The following is a 6,314-nucleotide window of genomic DNA, read 5'->3' as shown; positions in this document are numbered from 1 at the left end:
CAGTCTGGAACCGCGAGACCGCTACAGTCGCAGGTTCGAATCCTGCTTCGGGCATGGATGTGTGTGATGTCCTTAGGTTAGTTAGGTTTAAGTAGTTCTAAGTTCTAGGGGACTGATGACCTCAGAAGTTGAGTCCCATAGTGCTCAGAGCCATTTGAACCATATTTGTGCCCTTGGCAGCTGAAACATCAACGGGGTTTGCATTCGCATCTCCATATACTTTCTCCTCATTGGGCCAATGCTTTTAGTTTTCAGTGCTGGCCGTGGTTGATCTGCAATGCAGCTCTTGTGCGCTGATTCCGAGATCGCCGTAATGTGGCTTACACTGTCGACAGTTACAGTCAGATTGATTTTACCTACGGTCACGTGAATAATGAGATGTAGATCCGGTCATCTCACGACTGGTTTTTCCTCACGAAAATGCTATTATGTGTCCTCATATTCTAGCATGTTGATGGTGCTCGTCCCGATGTTTCCTGAGGCCTTGTTTTGAGCTGTGTCCGCAGCAGCCGAGCGTCGGTTTCTATTTAGAGTTCTGCTACGTTTCCCCTGTGACGGGTTGGATGGCCTAATCTGAACATTATGATCTTGTTGGTTTCCTTGCTACAACTGACTGTTTTTCTCCCAGTTATTTTTGCTACTGTTGTAATCCAGTATCTCACTCGAACAGGTTTGGATTTCGTGGTTCAGTTTCCGTTTTGCCGTTCCTTGTAGTTATTGTTGTAAGTGCCTCGTCTGTCGGTGTTGTCTCACAGTGGCTGGTTGCTCCCTCCGTAGTTGGAGTTGTTCGTTCCCCTTGATCGATAAATCCCCCCATTTCCTGTGTTGTTGTTCCTTTATGACGAGCCTTTCCAACTGCGGTCATTGTGTTTGGCACTCTGTATTTCGTTGACATAGTCTAATTCACATAGCGCGCTCTTGAATGATTCAGTGGAATCGTTGCACCTTCCGATGAGGAGTTGTTGGTAATGCCGAGTTGATTTGACGTAAGAGTGCCTCATAATTTCCTTGGGACTCTACGACTGGTCCGAACACCCATTCTTCTTATTTAGCGACTCAAAGAACTTCACTGAAGTACAGAATTCTTACGCTTCTAGATCTTTGCCCAACATAATCTCCTGCTTGGTACTTCCCTGCGTGTCTTGCGGTCAATATGTGTAAAGTAACTGCGTCCTTTAACTCTTTATATCAGCGACTACTCTCAGCAACATTGGGTATACGTTCCGCAATCGAGCCCTCTAAAAATCCGCAGATAAGTTCCACCTTGTATTTAAATGGCGACGATTTCGGTAGCAAAAAATTGGTTCAAATGGCTCTGAGCACTATGGGACACATACTGCGCATCGAAATGTCTTAATACGTGCTCACTGATCATGTAGGAGTGCTCCCGTATAAGACCATGATTGTGCAACCCACCGAAGTGCTTGCTGGACGTCTTCTGAACTCGTTTTGCTGTTAGGTGATCCGAGTCAACTTTTCTTTAACCTCTGATATTTCTGCCTCTTTATTCTCGATATGTTCGATGCGCTTCACGTTTTCGTTAATTTTTTCTCTTGTTTCCTGGACTATCTTCCTTCCCTGTTACTAGGGCGTGGTAAGAACTTTTTGGTTTTTGCACATTTCGGTTTTGGCCTATTTTACTTGTTCTTTAGCTAACAAAGGGTTCTTGCGTGCACCTTGGGCTACTGATCTTGCCGCCTTGGTATCGCGTTTAGCCTCGTTTGCGACCTCTCGTGTCTCTATCAGTGTTGCCTTGACGCTTTCTGCCTCATTCTTAACACTTGCGACTTCCTTCTTAGCATGCTCTATATTTTCAACAAGCAGTTCAGCTGCCATTCGTATCTCTTTTGTCTTCTTAGTAACTAATCCGTTCATCTCCTCCATCTCGTTTGGAACTAATTCCTTCATCGCCTTCATCTCTTCCGAGGTTATGTTTTCTCTCTAGTACCTCTTCTTCTCCGCTTCCTACATGGATTGCATGAGGGTCTGAAACTGATATCCTCCGCTAATATCCCCAGGACTAGACGAACGCGATTCCATCGCTCTACTACGTTTTGTAAGGAGTCTCATCTGCCACTCTCACTAAAGGTACATTTTGCAATGCCTACCAATTCTACAAGCTGATCCGCTGCGATTTGATCTTCGAGCTCATTGTGTGACTAAATTTCTTCCTCGTAATCAGAGAATTCCACGTTCGGTATATCCCCGAAGTCAGGTACTACATTCGACTGAGAATTCTCCACAACTTCCACTTGATCAGTGCTACCAGTCCGACATCGATGTATTTGTAACGAGATTCGAGTATTCTCACTACTTTGGAGCAAACATGCCTAGTTTCTAGTGACCATGCATTCATGTTTCTGTTCCTTAGAAATTTCTATTGTTCCTCGTCGCAATGCCACACAGTCCTACCCTGAAATTTCAAATTTCTTCTGGCGAGCCCTGAAAACGCATATCAAAAACAATCTTAATCTACATTAAAAAAGAAAGAGCCACAGACAATCTATCATCCCACACATTAACGCAACGCTTTTCTCCGTTATAAAATATCAGCAAGGAAACAGAAATTACAACGACAAATGAATGAAAATACAAACAACACACACAGATTTACAAGTAATCACTTTATTTAGCGGAAGCTGTCCTTATGGTCATTCTAAACTAACTATCCTCAGTGCACCAACTGCATTTCAACATGGGAAAACAAAACCCTTGCAACGGAAAACGCCCCTGACGGTCACAGAAGGTGACATCACTTCAGGATCCTGGCATGGTCACTGAACTGCAAGACTGTGCTGAACTTGCAGTATGTTTTGGAAGGCTACACGCGACTATGAGTTTATGCCCTATCAGCAATTACTTTAAATAGTATGTCTTCCACTTCACTACCTGGCCTATGTGTCTGGAAATTAATTTTTCCCTTTGGCTTTGTTGTTGTTAGCCTGCATTTCAGATTCTCTCATTTATCAGCATCTAAATGAGTTTGAGTGCTGAAATCATGTTAATGAAATGGTAGCCCTGATATTATTTTAGTCAGTTGTTGATGTGTGATTAATATATCAATTGTTTCATAAAAGTTATGGCTCAAGGTTATTGATTAAAAATAATAGGACCAACAGTACCTGTTAGGGTGATGACAATCAATACCTGAACTGTTGCCAACACAAAAAGACACAACAAATATTTAACACTCCATTGGGTTGCGAGTCATTGGCAAAGACTAAGGCTTATATGATTGAACTACACTCCTGGAAATGGAAAAAAGAACACATTGACACCGGTGTGTCAGACCCACCATACTTGCTCCGGACACTGCGAGAGGGCTGTACAAGCAATGATCACACGCACGGCACAGCGGACACACCAGGAACCGCGGTGTTGGCCGTCGAATGGCGCTAGCTGCGCAGCATTTGTGCACCACCGCCGTCAGTGTCAGCCAGTTTGCCGTGGCATACGGAGCTCCATCGCAGTCTTTAACACTGGTAGCATGCCGCGACAGCGTGGACGAGAACCGTATGTGCTGCTGACGGACTTTGAGCGAGGGCGTATAGTGGGCATGCGGGAGGCCAGGTGGACGTACCGCCGAATTGCTCAACACGTGGGGCGTGAGGTCTCCACAGTACATCGATGTTGTCGCCAGTGGCGGCGGAAGGTGCACGTGCCCGTCGACCTGGGACCGGACCGCAGCGACGCACGGATGCACGCCAAGACCGTAGGATCCTACGCAGTGCCGTAGGGGACCGCACCGCCACTTCCCTGCAAATTAGGGACACTGTTGCTCCTGGGGTATCGGCGAGGACCATTCGCAACCGTCTCCATGAAGCTGGGCTACGGTCCCGCACACCGTTAGGCCGTCTTCCGCTCACGCCCCAACATCGTGCAGCCCGCCTCCAGTGGTGTCGCGACAGGCGTGAATGGAGGGACGAATGGAGACGTGTCGTCTTCAGCGATGAGAGTCGCTTCTGCCTTGGTGCCAATGATGGTCGTATGCGTGTTTGGCGCCGTGCAGGTGGGCGCCACATTCAGGACTGCATACGACCGAGGCACACAGGGCCAACACCGGGCATCATGGTGTGGGGAGCGATCTCCTACACTGGCCGTACACCACTGGTGATCGTCGAGGGGACACTGAATAGTGCACGGTACATCCAAACCGTCATCGAACCCATCGTTCTACCATTCCTAGACCGGCAAGGGAACTTGCTGTTCCAACAGGACAATGCACGTCCGCATGTATCCCGTGCCACCCAAAGTGCTCTAGAAGGTGTAAGTCAACTACCCTGGCCAGCAAGATCTCCGGATCTGTCCCCCATTGAGCATGTTTGGGACTGGATGAAGCGTCGTCTCACGCGGTCTGCACGTCCAGCACGAACGCTGGTCCAACTGAGGCGCCAGGTGGAAATGGCATGGCAAGCCATTCCACAGGACTACATCCAGCATCTCTACGATCGTCTCCATGGGAGAATAGCAGCCTGCATTGCTGCGAAAGGTGGATATACACTGTACTAGTGCCGACATTGTGCATGCTCTGTTGCCTGTGTCTATGTGCCTGTGGTTCTGTCAGTGTGATCATGTGATGTATCTGACCCCAGGAATGTGTCAATAAAGTTTCCCCTTCCTGGGACAATGAATTCACGGTGTTCTTATTTCAATTTCCAGGAGTGTATGTAGACATTCTTAAATTTGAGACCATTTTCATGAATTAGAAGATTAACAATCACCTGCAATAATACACCTAATCGTATCAGGAAATAGATCACCATGCCTACGATCTTGCCTTTGCAGTTCATTCCTGTGTTCAGCGATAGGTCTAATAGGAAGTTGAAGTGCATGTTTCCTGAATTGCATCTTTAAGTACACTAAGGACTCTACGTATCTTACAATTACTATTATAATAGAGCACTCGAGGTGGCAAAGTTAGCACACGGGCAATGATCATGATTATTAAAAAAAAAAAATTGTCAGATGTGGGATTCTAACCCACACTCCCACAAGATCTTAAATCTAGCGCCTTAACCACTCGGCCAATCTGACAGATTTCTAACATGCGCCACCATTTTGGAGAAAACAATTCCTGTCATAAATACTGTTATTATAGAGCATTCTGGGTGTCACAAAGACCAGTCGTTAGTTAACACTCAAGCTATGAAGAAGCATCGCGACAACAACAACAAGCAAAATAAGTTGAGGAAGGGGAAGAATAAGAGAGGGACAAAAAAACGTGGTGGTTCCCTGCTTGACCGCATGATTAATAAACTACCTGTTGAACTTCACATACCTGGCTACTCCTACTGTGGTCCTGGCACAAAGTTAGAGGAAAGACTCAAAAGAGGCGATGTCGGTATCAATCCACTATATGAGGCGTGTAAAGAACATGACATAGCTTACGCAACTCATCCAGACAGTTTGCCTGACAGACATCAAGCAGACAGAATTCTGGCTAGAAAAGCGTGGAGTAGAGTAAAAGCAAAAGACGCTAATTTGAAGGAAAAGTTAGCTGCCCTGGCAGTGACTGGAGCAATGAAAGCTAAAGTTAAAATGGGTATGGGTTTGAATAAGAAGAAGAAGAAGAAGAAGAAGAAGAAGAAAAGTTCTGGACGAAAGAAAGGTGGTAATATACTGAGCAAAGTAATTAAAAAAGTTCGAAGTGGACTTAAGTACTTGAAGCCTGGTGCTAATCTGATGACAGTTGTGAAAGTGGCTCGTAAAATCGCATCACAGGTTGCTCCGACGAAAGCTGTGGGGAAATTATTAGACAGAGAACGTGTAATACCTGTGCCCAAAACAGGTGGAATAATACCTCTAATTCCAATATTTGCTGCTTTATCAGCACTTGGAGCATTAGCCGGAGGTGCTGCTGGAATTGCTAAGGCTGTTAATGATGCGAAAAGTGCTCGAAAGGAGTTAGCTGAAGTGCAGAGGCATCATCGTGTACTTGAAGCAATTGCTTTGCGTGATGGAAAAGGGCTGTACTTTGGTCCATACAGGAAAAATGGATTCGGTCTGTATCTGGCCGGTATAAATGGAACAAGGAATAAAAAAAAAAGTTCTCCATAAACAGTCTCCCTACAAGAGCACTTACTAACATTGACTTAGAACGCTATGCTAAAAAGCTGCAGATAGCACACTTTCGAGGTGCCTTTATGAGAAATACTTTACCTTCAAGACCTAACACTTGTGAGTGTGCAATTATTAATCTCAACACTGAAGAGGAACCAGGTTCACACTGGGTAGCTTACAGAAAGGAAGGCAAAATTGTGTACTATTTCGACAGCTTTGGAAATTTACCACCTCCTCCTGAAACAGTAAGGTAT

At 45.5% G+C, this 6,314-nt stretch overlaps 1 non-coding gene across 1 annotated transcript; it reads right to left on the bottom strand.

Moving 5' to 3' along the window:
- Positions 1 to 4,959: 4,959 nt before the first annotated feature.
- Positions 4,960 to 5,034, bottom strand: Trnal-uaa. The gene has a single exon. It is a non-coding gene; the product is annotated as a tRNA-Leu (tRNA).
- Positions 5,035 to 6,314: the final 1,280 nt, after the last annotated feature.

The sequence above is a fragment of the Schistocerca americana genome, chromosome 8 (genome assembly GCF_021461395.2).
Source record: "Schistocerca americana isolate TAMUIC-IGC-003095 chromosome 8, iqSchAmer2.1, whole genome shotgun sequence".
NCBI lineage: Eukaryota > Metazoa > Arthropoda > Insecta > Orthoptera > Acrididae > Schistocerca > Schistocerca americana.
This window is presented reverse-complemented; position numbering and strand designations above follow the sequence as displayed.